Source organism: Ambystoma mexicanum, chromosome 7q, assembly GCF_040938575.1.
Source record: "Ambystoma mexicanum isolate Mex_15411 chromosome 7q, UKY_AmexF1_1, whole genome shotgun sequence".
Taxonomy (NCBI): domain Eukaryota; kingdom Metazoa; phylum Chordata; class Amphibia; order Caudata; family Ambystomatidae; genus Ambystoma; species Ambystoma mexicanum.
The window spans coordinates 404462860-404481111 of NC_090941.1; positions in this window are offsets into that span (position 1 = coordinate 404462860).

An 18252-nucleotide genomic window follows, 5' to 3' on the forward strand; every position below is an offset into this window, starting at 1 on the left:
AGCGTCCGATGATCAATTGAAGTTCTTAGGCAAACGGGAGCACGGCGGCTCCGGTCGGCGACAGCGGTCGTCGACAGTGGCAGACAACAGTCTGAGTGCTTCACCTTGGAGTTCCGCAGCAGTCCCCGTATCGGGTCGGCAGCCTGTCGAAGGTCTGTCTACCAGGGAGCGTTGGCAAAGATCAGCTGTGCACGATGGTCCCTTGTAGCTCGGGAAGAGGGCGCCTTACCAGGTCCTCTCTGGGTCAGTCCTTGGAGGCACAGCAGCTTTCAGATTGTGAAGGAGAGCAACAGCAATTCTTCTCGTCCAGCAGGGCTTCAAGGTCAAGCGTCAGTTAATCCAGTTACTCGTCGTAGTGGACTTCAGCTTCTGAACACGATTCCTAGCAGTGAGAGGGCCCCAGATATACTGTTGATCTCCCATTCATTCTGCTGGGTCACACTCAAGCATCCAATCACGACTACGGGCATTCATGCAGGCAGGCAGCCAATCAGGCACACAAGGTATTCAGGCCATTCACTTCTCTCCAGACACTCACAACAAGTTATGTGTATTTGGACAAGTACCAAGCCATTCAACACTCCAAGCTGCATTCATACCGGTTTCGGGCAGGGTTGTCTCAGTCATTTTGTCAACCACCAGATACTAGACACCCACAACACAGAATGCATATTCGTCACACACTCTATTCACCCAGGTCCCACCCACAGGAGGTACCCACAACATACATCACCGGGAAGGCTCCAGCTAGTCTGACTGGGCCTTCACAACAACACCATATATGGCACTTCCATCCAACAGCCAGTCAGGGGGAAGGGACAGAGTCAGGGCTTCCCAGGACTTTGGGAAAACAAGGTAATGGGTAATAGAAAGCAAGAGGCCACCGGGGCCATCTTGTTTTCCATCAGGGATCAACTGATCCCAATGGCAGGGCCGGGGTATCCCAAAATGGAGGATACTCTGCGCACCTGTCAAATTCAGCATGGAGCTGCCACCAGCACATACCCTGCTCTGTGGGCCACCCACAGGTGCCCAAAAACATACACTAGGGGCACAGGGTTGTACCCCCACCCATGGGTGCCACAAGGGTATCCCACGGGTCCGTTCACCAAACCAAAAGAAAGAGAGCTGCACTGCCAGGAGTCCCACATGAACTCCTGCGTGGAAAACACGACAGAACACACGATGAAAAGCAGTAAAGGACAAGGATACGGAGGCCCTGTCCCTCCGATGCATTTTCAGCATCATACCTATCACCCCTATTTTCTTTCCTCTTTCACCCTTTACTTCTACCTCTTCTCTACTTTTGCCCTTCCCCCAAAACGCGCGATTGTTGAAATGTATTTGCATGTCCAGTACATGATAAATCACCAATAACATTTTACAAAATAAAATAAATAGAGACACTTTTCCAGTGTGTGCCAAATTCTTTTGGTGACATATTGCAGCTGGGTGCATGTTTTGTGATGTACAATGAAGGACTATGTCCTTGCCTTATTGGTGGCTAAACAGGACCTCGGCAATGAACTCTGAAAATCCCCCTATTATTGTGCAGTAAATGCGGAAACTCAATCCTAAATGCTTTTCCATTCATTCCATCATTCCCTGTCATTTAAGTGATTACAGTTTTCATTTACAGAACAAATAGATTCGCGAGATAAACACACTAATACAATTTACGGCCAACAGCAGAACACTGGAAGGCGTCAAACACACTGCATGCGGTCTCAGATTATTATAGCATAATTGCTATGCTGTCATGTTTTGATGCACTCTGCGATGTTCTATGGTTGGCAACGAAAACAAACATTAAATACCATGTAGAATTGTTTAAGTGCATGCACTCAAATTATCAGGCATTTTATTTATCAATGTTTTGGAAAGGGGTTTCAATTCCATCATTCTGTAGCCCTGTCTCAAGCACACAAAAGCAAACACCTGAAATGAACTGCACGGTTTCACGGTTTGTTGTCGATGTGAACCAATTCAAAGAAAATGTATCAACATTGTGCGAACTGGATGTGCCTTGGATAACCGGACAGAAGCTCCAGCGTGAGAAAATAGCAAAGCACCATTTTTTCTGGGATTCCCAATACAACGCTATAGATCCACTGTGCTTCTTGCAGATAGGTGAAGATTTTCCTCTTTTTAGACCATCAGAGTGTGGAATCCAGAGTCTAACTGCAGGAGAACCCCATTCTATGCTTCTCCTATGTTCTTCTAACATCATCCACAATTCTAGCCAATCGACAAGCTTAGAATGAAGGCTCTAATGCCTGCAAAAGCGACATTTCAACCTCCCCTTTCTGATGTGTGGACTCTGATCAAGGCGACGTGGACAATCTGTGTCACAGCCTGGGGCGAGGATGCTCACCCCCCCCCCCTGTACAAGCTCTACTAGCACTAGCATCCAACTTTACCCTCGTTAGAGGCCCTGCACTTCGCTCAGGACTATACACTTGGGCAGTGGTCACAAACTGCATAGGAACTCTCTGGTGCAGCCTCTAACACTTACATGGTAATAGTTTAGGGTGTTCAGTAAAACTAACATTAATCCGTGGCTGCAAGTAAACAAATTGAAATTGAAGTTCAAACCTTAACGCAGTGCAGTGCGTATCCCCCACCCTCAACCCAAGCCCTGCTCTTTATAACTTGGTCATACTGTATTCCTCTCCTAAACGTTGTCTATCATGGTCTCTGGGTTGAAATGTAATTAATGTGTTGAGGAATTGCTATGGGTAGGACCAGTGTAAGTAGTTTTGCCACCCAGAAGTAAAGTGGCAATCTACCAAGAAAGAACACGGCCAAAAAACCTGTTCTCTGGGTAGGTTCCCAGTCAGGAGGGTCTACAACCACATAAATACAGCTGTTCTTTTACGAGTAAAGAGTCTCGGTGTTATCTCTATCAATAGCAAGCAAATGTGAATGCCATCAAGAGCACTATTGAATGTTTCTCTAGCCGCCAAGAAAGACTTAGGGTGTGCAACCCTCTCTGCAGGCTCTTTAACCTAGGTCCAAATCATTCCCGCATTTCCAATGCCCCATGCAGTTATTTTCTTGAACGGGTATGCACCTCAAACTTGATTTACCCACTATTTACTGAAATGTAATTAAACATATAAGATTGAAAGTAAAGTGGTGCCTACGTCATTTATCATTACAAAAAATGCTATCCAGCATATGTCCAGAAATGTGGTTGGGACCCTTAACCATCAAGAATCACTCCAAATGACTTTCGGCCTCATCACGAGTTGAGACATAGCCCTTAAATGCTGCAGTAACGGTATTACCACTGCATTTAAGGGATGGCCAAAAATCATGATTTGGGGGGACAATGGCATTTTTTCCTCCAGCTTTTTGCTGGGGGTAAAAATGACCATTTCCCGGGCGTTTTTGGCCACTTTCGATGTTATTACCGCTGGCGCAATTACTGCTGGTAGCAATAGCACTCCTCAGCCCCAATGGGTCCTATGGACCTGTTAGGGAGAATTCTCCAGCATGGCTAATTTCCCTCACCTACTGAGTCCCTCAGCAGCTTTGGTGGACTTCTAGGATTTATTTTTTTCACCTGATAAGAGTGTGAGCCTTTTGTTCCCACTCTTACATGTGTTTTGCTGTGTGTTTTACATTTTTGAGTTCATAGACTGTGGAGTCTCACCTACTCCATAGGCATCACCTTTTTACAGTGTGACACCCAGCACCTTTAGTGCAGCAAGACAGGGTTGTCTTTTTCAGGCTTCCCACTTTAAACTCCATTTTCTGACTGACTACTGTCTCCCAAAACATGTGAAGTTGCCATTGACTTTATTAGTCTTTTTAAATTCACAGACCCAGTACAAACTATCTTCCATAGAGTTCTGGAAAGGGTTAATAGTTATCCCTTTTTATCTGTTTCTCATGGAACATCATCATTTTGTTCCCCCTTCTTTAAAATATGGCGGGTGGCATTGGTATCTACCATTTTTCTTCCTACCGCGGACTAGGAAAATAGCCTTGGTACTGTTTCAGGCTAAGTTAGTAGCCTCGAACTTTAATCCACTGGAACCCTTTTAAGTTTATTTGGTTCCGGCTGGGTTTATTCGCCATTTCTTTTTGTAAAGGTTTTCTTGTGTTTTACTCTGCGCACCAAACCCGGTTTTGTTCCTTTGTTCGCTGTCCTTTGACAGGCTTCTGCACAGAAGCCCTCCTTAGGCGCCTGTATGTCTGTGGGGGACAGGATGTGAGGACTCCCTGCACAGGCCTCCTTGGATACCCATGTCGCACTCTTGTTTGATTGGCTAGGTGACTGTCCTGCCAGGACATCCACTCTGCTGTGTGTTTGACAGCCAGGCTGTGTGAATGGGGGAAAACTGCATAAAAAGCAGGTCTCTGGGACATGGATGGCAGAGTCGCCACGGGATCGAGAGAACCGAAGAGAAGCTGAAGGAAGAGGACGACTGCAACTACTGAACCTCCCGGTGAAGACCTGCTGCGGGTCCAAATCTCCTAAACTTCGACGACAGGGAAGATCTGCAAGGAATCTTCTTCCCTTGAGCTGGTGGGACCAACCTGTTCGCCAAACACCAAGCAAGGCCTCCCTTCCCTTGTCAAATTTGCTGTGCATCACTGCAGTGAACCGGATAGCCAGGTGGAACGGACCCTGTTTGGGTTTTAAGGAGCGCACCTTTTATTCATCGCTTTGCTCTGCTGCTGGTTTCTTCCCTGGGCAGTGCAGGACCCTCCAGTCTTCCTCCTTCTTGTCAGTCCAACAATCGCTTCAGGAACCGTGAGCCTGCAGGACCTGCTAGGAACTTCTGCCTCAGCTACAGCATTCTTCTCTACTAAGGTACTGTTCAAATCCAGTCGTTCGTTCTGTCCGACCATTTTGAAATCTTTTCCTAATCCGAGGGCTTGTCCTTCTCTACTCTTTTAAATAACTTTTCTTCCGACCAACTTCATTTAGAACTCTTGGCAAAGACTTAACAGCAAACTACTCTGAACTATGTGATCTGCTGTAAAGATTCTGAACCATTAACATTGGCCCAGGCCTATTGATTTGAATCCTAGTTGCAGTAAGCCTGTCTACATTGCCCTGCCTACTTGCTTGTTGGTGCTACTTGATTTTGAATAACCTTGTCTTTCCCTCCCCTTTTAAATGGCTTGAGTGCCCATTTGCTCATACTTTTTGAGCTTAACTTGTCCAGAATTCATTGGGTGTTGTGTAGTGTATTAAGATTGTGATTTTCTGCTGCTTTACATTAGTGAACTGTTTTATAACTGATGGTGTAAATAGATGTATATTCTTTTACTCAGCAACCTTGAGTCAGTGTTTATTTGAACCATAGCAATTGCTTTCCTTTGTATAACTTCTGATACTGCTCACTTTACTCTTGAGATAAGTCTGACTGCTCAGCCATCACTACCACTTTACTGTGTAGTACGGGCTTGTACCAAAGGTTAATTTGTACTTGCACTTGTAGTTTTAATTGTGTGTGGTGTTCCCAAAGGGTACTGCATATGATTCTCTCTAACAGGACCCAATGGAGAATGACGAGCGAGCATTTACTACCCTCCCCCAACTTGTGATCGAGCACAAATTGCACCAGACCGAGTTGCAGTAGCGCTATAACCATTGAGGGGGTATCCCAGTAGTATTACTGCCGGGATACCGCCCAACTCATTATCAGGCCCTTTGTAATTGTGCTGTCTTCTTTCTCAAGCCATATGTTAAAATCTCCAAGTATAGTTAGATGTTGGTGATCTACGGACAGGATGGCAGCAGCGGCTGCAAGTTTGTCAACAAAGTGTGGTCGGTAGGAGGGAGGTCTGTAGATTTAGAGGAGATTAGTGGAACTGTGGGAGAGATGGAGCAGGTCAGAGTAAGTGATTCACAGATTGGGATGGAGGGTGTTGCGAATGTAAAAGGAGACTGTGCACCCTTCTCTCCTTATGTTGCAATTAGCACAGATTATCTTAAAGCCTGATGGGATCATCTGTGAGCCAGGTTTCTGTGATGAACACTAAGTCTACTTGGTCTTTGGAGAGAAGGGTAAGAAGGCCAGATAGATTTTGAATACAGAATGTGCATTGATGAGAAGGCATATTGTGCCTGTCAATTTTAAGTGGGTTTGGCTGATTGTTCCAATGCAGTTGGGTTGTTCAGGGTTTAAGATTCAAAGAGGCTTATCAATCTCTTCTTGGGCCTGGCATATCTCTCAGTTCCTGCTGCATGGTTTAGGTGCATGGTGCAGGGTGTCTACAGATGAATGGAGTAACAGGCAATGTTTCTAACAGTTCCTGTCCTATATTTGGTGGAATGGCTGTCGGGGTAAATGCAGGCAAGGATGTTAGGTCATTGGTGAGTCATTTCTCGGACCAATGTTAGGTCATAGTAATGTGGTTCAGCACGGTGGTTCAGGAGGTATCTGGAGATAAAAACATCAATAATCTCTTGAGATGAGTTTGTGGAAAGCCTGTAGAGTCTCAGGATGCCTGATCGGTAGGGGTAGGGAGGAGTGGACTAAATTCTCTCCTTGTTCTGTCTTCCTCTATGATTCTTCTACCATTGCAGTTTCTAGGCATCTTGTCACTGTGTTTTCACCATGTAGTTGTTGAGGATCGTGAAGAGGAGGTTATATGAAAGCATTGGTGATATTTACCTTTCGGTTTTCATCGGGCTCCAGTTAGTTGTCAGTGTATTTAAGGATTTCCTTATACCTCTAACTATGGTTAGTTGGGAGATTATGGAACTGTTCTGAGAATACTGTAGGGCTTGGCTTGCGGACTATACAGACAAGATTATTTCCCAGGTATCAGTTTATGGAAAAGTTTTCTTAGGTGTAGCAGTATGCGGCTATGGTTTTAGTGATTCCAGAATTTATGAAGAACTGTTTTTGTTTAATACTCTGTGTTAGGGGCCTCGTTTCAGTGAGTTAGAACTAAATAGGACCGAATAGGTGCACTCATTTTGTTGATTTAGCTTGATAAAGGTTGGTCAGGTTGGGGGTGTAGATGAAATACCATGAGCTCTACATTATTATGGGGATAGCGCAGTGCGTTTAGGAGTGTAGATGATTGGTATGCAGTGCGAGTATGGGTTTGACATGTTGGAACAGGTAAATGTAAACTGGTTATCTACTAGGTATATAGACAGCACTAATAGGTCTGCAATTATTGTAGAGACACACACACCAATTCAGCCTCACTAAATGCTCCGAATGCAGGTACACGATAGTGCTGTGCAGTAGTTAGGCGGGTGCCAAATTGTATACATCTATGAAGCAGGTTTTATGAGCAAAGCATTATGAGAAAGGTGTTCATGTTTCGATACTAAGGCAAACAGTTGGTATGGATGCATGTACAAAAGCAATCGACTTAATCTAGCTATGTGTTAGGTAGCAGGCAATGAGTCAACTATGCAGATATGGTTGAATATAATTCTTTTATATGCTAGATTGTAGAATAAAAGAACCATAAATGTGTGGGGCCAAAGCAGAGTGATAGAGAGAGGCAGAGAGAAGGTGTGTGTGTGTGTGTGTGTATTACAAAGAGTGAAATTCGTATTATTACCCACAGTGTGTGGTGCTCATTTATCCACCTCAGAAGGATGAAAGGCTGATTTTGGCCCCGCCAGGATTCAAACCTGCATTAACCTGCATTAACAGGCTCTGCACAGATGTCAAAGCAAGTGCTCTACTCGCTGTGCCACTTGACCGGCTTATCTTAATGGTTAGCTGCTTATGTTGTAAGTAAGCATGCAGCAACCATAGTTAGCTGCACAGATGTTATGGATGATAAGCACATATTCAGTCTAGATAATTGCAAATCATGATGGGTCATTACAAGTTTTCTGGTATCCCACCGGTAATTCTGGTGCGATAGCAGCAAACTGACCCTACCATTTCCGCCACCTGATATCCTGGAATTTCTGGATATTACACGTGGCAGAAAGGGAAGTAAATTCACATTCCAAGGAGTCCTATAGGACTTCGTGGAGGGGATTCCGGAGTTACCGGCACCAGTAATACCGGTGCTCGTAATTATTGCATTTATTTGCTGATGGGGCTGGAGGTAAATCAGTGACCCTCACCGGCAAACTTGTATTTTGCTGGTACTGGAATAACCAGCAATTTTCACAGCAATTTATCCACACCAGCAAGCACATAAAGAGGCCAATGGGTCAATAAAGATTTTTAGTAAGCTTTTCAGGTAAAAACAAGAGTCAATCTCGCTAAGTTATGAGGTCGGTAGTATAGTGAGTTTTACAAATAAAAATTGTTGTGTAGGCTAACACAATGATTCAATGGTCACGTCCGGAGCACAGCTGGGTGTACCACCTACCTTTGCTTACAAATATCCAATGTTGGCTGTGCTTAATCTATGTATGTCCACTTATGTATTGTCCCTACTGCCTGTTCCATTTACTCCCCTCCACAACCTGGTATGTCAAACTCACCCTATTGTAAGAAGCTCAGTGCTTCCCATCAAATCTGATTTCTTATCTATTGTATGTTATTTTGTGATCAAAAGAGCATTGTTCTTCCTGTATGTAAATAAATAAATAAATAAATATAACTCAGCACTAGGTGTTCAGGGACAGATATCAGAAGCTAGACAATGATGATGTGCATATACAATCAAATATGTCAATGTTAAGTAAGCAGACAAACAAACAATGAGTTAGACCAGATTGTGTGCAGCAGTGTAATAACCATACAGATGTGAGGCTAGCATAATGATTCAATATAGCTGTGTGATAAGGCGCTCAGGGATAGATATTGGGATCCAGACAGATTTACTGTTTACAGATGCACACAGTCAGTACATTCGGACAAGTTATGTGCTAGGAGTGCAGGTGAGAATTAAAAGCCTAGATTCACCTTACCTGTATAATGGGGTTTCCCTGTCCAAAGGGTGGTGGTTATTGAGACAGGGCTGGGGCACAAAGCGAACAGGCTAACAGGTGGCACCCTTTGGCCACCTAGGGCACACACACAGTGCAGCCTAGGAGCAGTCCAGAAGACAAAACACTGGCAGAAAATAACGCTCAAAGACTAAAATATCCCTCCAGCAGACCACAAACATGCGCCGCAGGGACTCAGCATGTAAAGCGTGGGCTTGTTTATGTTGGGGGTGTGGGTGGGGGTGTGTTGAGGGTGAGGGTGGGGGAGTGTTGTGGATGTGGGTGGGGGTGCGGGTATGTAGGGGATTTGAATGCGTGTTCGAATGGGAAATGTGCAAACCTTTTGTGGTTCGCACATTTCTCATGCAAACTTTTCGGTTGCAGACCTTTCTGCGACGGAAAAATCACGCAGATCCCAAATACAATGCAGATAAGAAGCAGTCTAGAGGTCAAATAAACAGGCAGCAAATAACACTAAAACACTACAGCAGACCATAACACAGGCTATAAACCCCCCGCAGGGTGTTTGCTGCACAGGAGGGATGCAGGTTGAGTGCAAAAGAAACAGGAAATAGCACTAGGGGAGGGCTGAGAAACAAAGCCAAGGGCCACCTGACTGCCTTATCCAATTGCTATCGGTTGGAAGGGGAATGGGAAACAAAAGCCAGACACACACACCAATCGAAGCCACAAACACAGTGCCATCTAGGAGCAGTTCAGAGGACAAACCTTGGACAGAAAATAACACTTAAAAACTACTGTTTTTTGCGACAAGCGACAAGTCAACCTTTCCATGTTTATACAAAAAAATATTCACGTTATACAATATAGTATAAATATCAATTCATTACATAACAAAAGGTTTTAATCGATTCATATCATAAAACAATCATACATCGTTTAAAACCATATATCAGGAACCAAACTACGATCACGATAGCAATTGCATGCGGGTCGTTTTCCTCCTTTGTACAATTAATAAAAAACATTTTTCTCACTAACAATCGATGTTACAAATCCTTCCTTTCTGAGAGATTTAGAAACTCAAAATATTTAACAATGTCTATCCGTTGGCGATGAAAAAGAGCATTCCACATTAAGTCAGAGGTTATGAGGCAGTTATCAAGAAAGAAATGTATTTTACTCTCAGATCTCTCAATACAGGACATTCTGTTAACAGATATTTTAAAGTTTCTAGCTGTGCACAATTTTCACAAAACCTGAAGTAGTTTTCATCTTTAGCACATATTTTTCGTATAGCCTGCACCTCAGTAGTGCTCCATAAATTCAAGCTGAACCTCAGATATGTGTTTCTCAGACTGGTATCTGGTGATTACACCATGTAGGATTCCACAATATTTACTCATTTGAGTAGGAAGGCATGCCGATTAAATGAGTTTAATTTCATACATTTTTCTAGATTAATAATCCAATCTCTCTGATAGAGTTTAAGGTTGGCCTTATTTGGATTATTCTTTTATAAAATGTCACATAGATCAGCATCCTTCATGGACTTCTGTGCATTTAGCAACAATTCATGCATTTTTTTATTAGGGGTGCCTATTATGTTGTTTGCGATACCGCTCATAATTGTAATATCATTTGATGATAAAAGGCATTTGCAAGAAAAGGATATCACCTTCCACACATAGATTACACCCAGCGAGACCAGGCCCAACTCATGGCTAGTCGCACAGACTGCTTGACACTGAGGTAAGATCTACACTCTCCGCAAAAAGCACCCCTCTAGGCGAGACCAAATTATTTCTCCTCTCCATGTTCTTGTTTCAGGCCCATATACTAATGTAAGGACAACCTTTTTTTGTATGACTCGCGCCTGGGATATTGCCGTCTTAAGTTTTGTTTTGCTTCAGCATAATAAGGTCCATCAGCATTTTGATTATTTGTGTTCATCCCAAGGTATTTGTACTCATGTATTACCATGATATAGTTCCCTTATAATACCCAATTAGACAAAACTTTCTTCTTGTTTTTATCTTGGGTGTTAATCAAGATTTTACATTTATCTTTATCAATTGTCAGATAATTCTATTCTGCATATTTGCTCAACTGTACGACTAGGGCTTACAATCCCCTGGGTGTTTTAGCCAACAACACCAAGTCATTGGCGTAAAACAACCAGGGGATGCTGCGCCCTCCCAACCTTGGAGAATCAGACCCCACTTCAGTAAAAGAAAATCTCATATCTGAGGTGAAAAAATTAAAAAGAGCTGAGACCAATATGCAGCCCAACTTCAAAACCCTGTGGGTTGAAACAGGGGCGCATTGGGTACCAGTCATTGTCAGTCGAATTTGTGTTGATATATTGCTATGTAGTTGTTCAATCCAGTACCTTATTGCTGACGGACACCAGGCCTTTTGCAATTTCTCCCACAAAAGTTCCCTTGAGATTGAATCAAAGGTGGCTTTCAAATCTATGAAAGCCATATATACTAATTGTTTCTTTTCGCTTTCATGCTGTTTAATTGCGTTCAAGATCATTACATTTACCGATGTTCGCAGACCTGCAATAAAGCATGTCTGGAATGGGTCTAGAGTTGCAGATGTGTTGACCCATGCTAAGAATGTTTTAAAAATTATCCTAGTAAATAGCTTTCCAGGCACGTCAAGAAGAGTCACAGGTCTGTCATTTTCTGGCAGTTGACGATCTCCTTTTTGTTCAATGGAACTACGATGGACTTTTGCCACGACATGGGAACTTTACCACAATGTAGCACTTGCCTGAATATATGCATTAGAATTCATGCCCAAACATTCGGGTGCGTCTCCAAAATGAGATTGGGCCTGAGGCACGCGACAAGCTCAATTTACTTATGTGGAACATTATGTCTTCAACATCAAAATCAATGTTGATACCCTTTAGCCCACTGAATTCCAATTGCTCTCCCTTCTGGGCTATATTCATTTCCACATATAGTCTTGTTGATATAGTTTTGCCCTTCTACTTCACACACAGTTTTTATATTTATTTTTTAAGGTTACCTTTGTTGGATGTCTGTTGATTGTGCCTTCATAACAGCCCATCTATCGGCTAGATATATATTGCCCTATTAGTCACCAGATTTCCATCATATGTGTGTAGATGACCTGAAGTCTTGTTACTCACTTGTGTGGACTTTTGTTAAAATATTTGCATTACTTCAATGTACAGTCCACTTTCCACTCTGAAATCTGGATACATAGTGTTTGTGGGATATGCTATCTGTTCTTCTAAATCTCTCAATGATTCAGATGTCCACCGAAAACGATTTTTAGAATTGGCAGCATTTAGACCCTTAATACACAACTGCTCTACACTGGTTTGAGAGTGTTCACAGTCCCATATTAATGTCAACAGGTCGTGATCACTGTTTGTTTGACTTTTTACTTTAAGTGATTTCATGAGCGTAAATAGATTTTGATTTACTTACACATAGTCTATCGGGGCTTTTTGGTTACCCCTATGCCAGTTGTGCTTTGGAGGGAGATCCCCTGAGACAGCACCATTCACCATAACTAATTGCCTTTCTTCCATGAGGTCCATCCAGCTTTTCGCTGTTGCGGACAGCTGTGTCTCATTCTCTACCGAGTATCTGATATTTAAATCACCTGCTAATATTGTTTGATTAATTGTTGGATCTAGTATTATAGCATCTAATACAGTTTTAACATCCCAAAGAAAGTCCTCATCTAAAATTCCAGCATGGTTCCAGTACATATTCACCAGAGGTGTAATGAAACTGGAAGATATAAGTTTTGCTACCTGGAGGAATATGTTTGGTGATAATCAAGGAAGTTGGCTTAGTTCATAACTGCTATCATCAGACCTGCCATGTCCTCTAACTGTAAGCTTTGCCGGAATTAAAGCTATTGTGTGATCTTCCCAAATTGGTGACATTGTGACCCATATGTCATCCACTGGCTTCCCGACTGGCGGATTCTTCCGCGTTGGAGTTTGGGACATAGAGGTAGGAGGTTCTAGTCCCTCCTTTGTGTCTATGCCGTGATCCTCCCTGGTAACGCGGGGCCGCTGGGAGTATATCTTTCCTCCCTACCCAGCGGTCCCTGCGTTGCAACTACCACGGAAGCTCTCGTTCTTCCGGGTTCCTTCGCTCCTGTCTCTAGTTGTCCTTGTTTACTCTCGCTCTGGCTCTTAGCGGAATTCTCTGTCTCTTACCTTGCTCTCTCCTCCAGTTTTCTATGCTTGCTGCCTTTCGGTGGTTCCTGGTCTCTGCTGTTGCGGCCCCATACTCGCGGATAGGCGCCGCCCCCTTTTCCTTAGTTTCCCTCTTCTCTCCCCGTTTCTTTGCTGGAACCTCTATCTGCTGCTTATCTTACCGCTGGCCTTCCACCCTCTGGTTGCCTTGGCTGGTGGGTGTTTTCTGGGGTGTCCGGCCCTCGTGCTCTCCACTCCTACCCTGCAGTACTCTCCTGCTTCCCGGCATTATTGGTTACAGAGCTACCAGACGGATCCTGTGCAAGATCTTCCTCCGGCTCACCTGGAATCCCATTTCTCCGTTGGGACACACCTTCCTTGCTGCGGACCATAGGAGACACAAGGGTTTTTGCCCATTTGGGTTTTTTTCCCTCATTCCGGCTTGATTCCGGAAGGGGGGCCCTCGGACAGCTGTTTGCCTCTGCGGTCATGGTGGCCTCCCTCCGTGACAAGCAAGCTCATCGGAAAAAGGAGAGAGATTACCTGACTCAAAGGCATTTGCAGGACCCCAACAGCAATTCCGGCAGTTCAGGTGAGGAGAGCTCGACAGAGGGGGGAGAGAAGGGAAGCCAGGCACTTAACCTATCACAGTTTGCAACGCCAAAGAAAGTCACGATGTTGGCCGAAGGGCAAGTGCAGGAACTTTGGAAGGCTATTCAAGCAATGTCCCAGGAACTCCAGGGGGTCAAGGCTGAGAACGCCCTTCTTCGACAAATGGTATCAGCCAGGGAGCCCCCTCCTCCAGAACTACCGCCTATGGCTCTATCCTCGGGAAAGTTTGATGGTGCCCCCAAGAAGGTGAAGGAATTTCTAGAGGCGTGTATGGTCTACTTCACTTTCCGACCTCGCACCTTCTCTACAGACCAAGCGAAGGTCGGCTTCTTAATCTCTAACATGACCAGAAACGCGCTGACCTGGGCCACTCCACTGGTCACGAACAACAACGCTATTCTTCAAGATTACGCAGCGTTCCAACATTCGCTGAGGCAGACTTTTGAACGTCCAGATTTGTCGTTTACTGCATCTGAAGAGTTGTTGGATGTAAGGCAGGGTTCTTTGGACGTCCTGTCATATATCTCGTCTTTCAAAACAGTAGCTTCTGGCGCAGGCTGGCCAGAACCTGCAGAATATGCCATTTTTAGGAGGGGTTTGAAAGAGGAAATCAAGGATGAGTTAGCCAGATCACCCCGCTCTCCTACTTTCTCGGATTTACTCACTGCGGCGCTACACATCGAATATCGCCTCCAATAAAGGAAGACGGAAAGATGCAAGCAACGAGGCTCAGGATTCCTCTCAGATTCTCGATCATATTCTCCCCCTGGTCGCTCTCCTGTTGCCGCTTCAGAAGAACTGATGCAGATCGGCTCCACTAGAGCACCTCTGACTGCCGCCGAAAGACGGCGAAGAAGAGAAAAGGGGCTCTGCGCTTATTGTGGGTCGGATCTACACCTTCTAAAAGACTGCCCTGAACTGCCAAGCAAGAGGCAGGGAAACGAACACCTTTGGCATCAATAGGGACTAGTGTCCGGGGGTTTCCAGTTCTGTGTACTCGTCCCTATGTTTCTCTTACCTCCTCCAACTCCAAGGAAGACTCCAGACTCATGGTTGTTTCAGCGATCCTCAAGGTAGACAACAAGCAAGTAGAGACTCTAGCATTGTTGGATTGTGGAGCAGCAGGGAACTTTGTTGATACTCTATGGGCCGACCAGGTTGGTCTACGCAGGATACCCCGGAAGGAAGGTCAGAAGATAGGAGTTGACGGCTCTCCATTATCGTCCGGACTCATTACTCATACCACAGAGGACCTATCCTTAACAGTTTTCCAACACTCTGAAGAACTAAGATTTGACATCATCAGGGGTGCACATTTTCCCATAATATTAGGTATCACATGGCTTTGCAGACACAATCCCCAAATTGATTGGACAAAAAACCAGCTGAGTTTCTTTTCTTCATATTGCACTGAACACTGTCTTCCACGGAAGAGTCAGAAGGACCTTCAACCAGTTACTACTCTCACCTCTTACTAAGTGGTGGTTTACGCACTACCTAACTATTGTTCGAAGTACTCTGAAGTTTTTCAAGAAAGCCTTCACTCCAAACTGCCACCTCATCGGCCAGAAGACTGTACCATAGATTTGGTACGCAACGCCCTAGTTCCTTTCAGAAGAATGTTCTCCCTGACACACATGGAGAAGCGGGTGTTGCGGAACTATTTGGACACAAACCTAAAGAATGGGCTTATTCAGCCTTCAAAATCCCTTTATTCTTCAAAAAAGAAAAGGGACTCTACTGATCTTAAACCCTGTATAGATTACAGGGGCCTAAATAAGGTGACTATCCGAGATCGCTATCCCATGCCATTGATCTCCGATATCATTGAGGCTGTACAAGGAGCCAGGATATTTACTAAACTCGACCTCAGGAATGCATACCATCTGCTCCGAATATCCAAGGGTGATGAGTGGAAGACAGCATTTTGCACCCCATTCAGCCTATACGAGTATAAGGTAATGCCATTGGGACTGGTAAACGCTCCTGCAGCATTTCACAGATTTATGGACAGAATGTTCTCTGACATGCTTTCCACGTCCGTCATCATCTATTTGGATGATATTCTCATCTTCTCTTCCAACCTGAAGGAACACATCATTCACGTCACTCAAGTACTAGAATGCCTACAAGAGAACGAGCTATTAGTCAAAGCCGAAAAATGCAGTTTTGCGGTACCTTCTGTGCAATACCTTGGCTACCAGTTATCAGAAGAAGGGATAGACATGGATGAGAGTAAGGTTAAGGCCATTCTCGAATGGCCCGCTCCCACTTCTGTCTGAGAGGTGCAGAGATTCCTGGGGCTCGCTAACTACTACCGAAGGTTCATTCCTAACTTCTCTGAAGTAGTGTACCCTATTACTCGCTTACTTGAAAAGGAGGCCTCCCCGTACTGTTGGTCGCCCGATACCAAGAACAGTTTCAAGCTGCTCAAAAACCTCTTCTGCTCAGCTCCGATTCTCCAACACCCTGACCAAACTCTACCTTTCATCCTGGAGACCGACGCCTCGGCCATTGCTCTTTGAGCGGTGCTGCTCCAGGCTGTCAATGGTGTGGAACATCCGGTAGCCTACTTGTCCAAGACCCTCTCACCCAGTCAATTGAACTATTCCGTCCTAGAAAAGGAACTGTTAGCAATGAAATTGGCTTGCGATGAATGGCGTCATTTGCTTATGGGTGCCCATCATCCCTTTCTTATCAGAACAGACCACAAAAACCTGAAAGCCCTACAGGAAATGGAGTGTTCTAATTCCAGGCAAGCACGATGGGCCTATCTTTTCTCACAGTACGATTTTCAGAACTCTTACATTCCTGGGTCTCTCAACCGTCTGGCGGACGCGCTATTACGCAAGGACTCCAGCAAGGAAAAGTCTTCGATATCTGCCGAACCCATGTTTCATCACAATCGGATTTTGGCGCTAGTGGGTTCTTTCCTCCAAAAGGTAAGAACGGCAGTGGTTCAGGAACTTCCCCAATTGCCATTACACACCAACTCTTCCTATCAGGAGAAAGATGGCTGGCTGTTCTACAAAAAGCGGCTGTATATTCCGGGAGGCCCATTGCGGAAGAAGATTCTTGATTGGTACCACACTTCTCGCCTTGCGGGTCACCGCGGCAGAATCAACACTCTGGAGCCCATTTCGAGAACTTTCTACTGGCCCACCGTGAGAAGAGATACCCTGGACTTTGTGAAAACCTGTCCGATATGTGCCCGGTCCAAATATTCGACAGGAAAACCCTTGGGGCTGCTGACTCAAGTTGAGATGCCTACCCGCCCCTGGGGGCTTGTTTCTACGGATTTTATCGTAGACCTTCCTGAGTCCGAATCCTGTTCTTGCATCATGGTCACCGTAGATGCATTCTCCAAGATGGCACATTTCTCCCCTCTCTCTGGGGTTCCTACAGCTACTAAAATGGCTGAAGTTTTTGCACGAGACATCTTCAGACTTCACGGTCTACCAGACAAAATAATCTCGGATCGAGGGAGCCAGTACACCTCAAGATTCTGGACAGCCCTATGTAACCGATTGGGAATTGAGAGAGCACTCTCCTCGGGTTTCCATCCCCAATCCAATGGTATGACCGAACGCCTAAACGCCCCTCTCGAATTATATCTGAGATGTTACATCACTCAGCATCAGGACAATTGGGTTTCCCTACTCCCTACGGCGGAATTCTCCTATAACAATACCAGACACTCTGCCATTGGTCTTTCACCATTCTTTTGTACCTATGGTGTTCACCCTAAGTCCATTCTACCTGAGGTACCCAGTTTCACCAACTCCCCAGCGGCTGAAGATGTCTTGGGTTGTATCAAGTATGCCCATACCACTGCATTGCAGAGCCTGGAGAATAGCAGGAGACGGACGAAGATTGGAGCAGACAAACATCGCAAAGAATGCCCAGAATGGAAGCCAGGCGACAAGGTGTGGTTGTCCACCCGGTTTTTGCCCAGATGGACACGGCCCTCTAAACTCTCCTCTCGCTTTTTGGGACCTTTTCCCATTCTTCTCAAAATTAATCCTGTAGCATACCGTCTCAGACTGCCTCCCTCTCTGAATCACATTCACCATGTATTTCATTCCTCTCTCCTCAAACCATTTTATTCCGATCCCCATCACAGACCGGTGCCCAGACACACTCCCTCACAGGTACCTGATCAAGCGGAGTATGAGGTCTCCAACATTCGAGACTCTAGGTTTTACTGAGGAAGGTTGGAATACCTTTTGTCCTGGAAGGGTTACCCGGAGTCGGAGGACTCTTGGGAACCGGCCTCCCAGGTTCATGCCCCTCGCTTGCTCACCAGATTCCACCACCTGCACCCGGGGAAGCCTAGGGTGGTGCGGACAGGAAGGGGGCATACTGTCATCCGCAGGCGTCCCGACTGGTGGATTCTTCCGCGTTGGAGTTTGAGACATAGAGGTAGGAGGTTATAGTCCCTCCTTTGTGTCTATGCCGTGATCCTCCCTGGTAACGCGGGGCCACTGGGGGTATATCTTTCCTCCCTACCCAGCGGTCCCTGCGTTGCAACTACCACGGAAGCTCTCGTTCTTCCGGGTTCCTTCGCTCCTGTCTCTCGTTGTCCTTGTTTACTCTCGCTCTT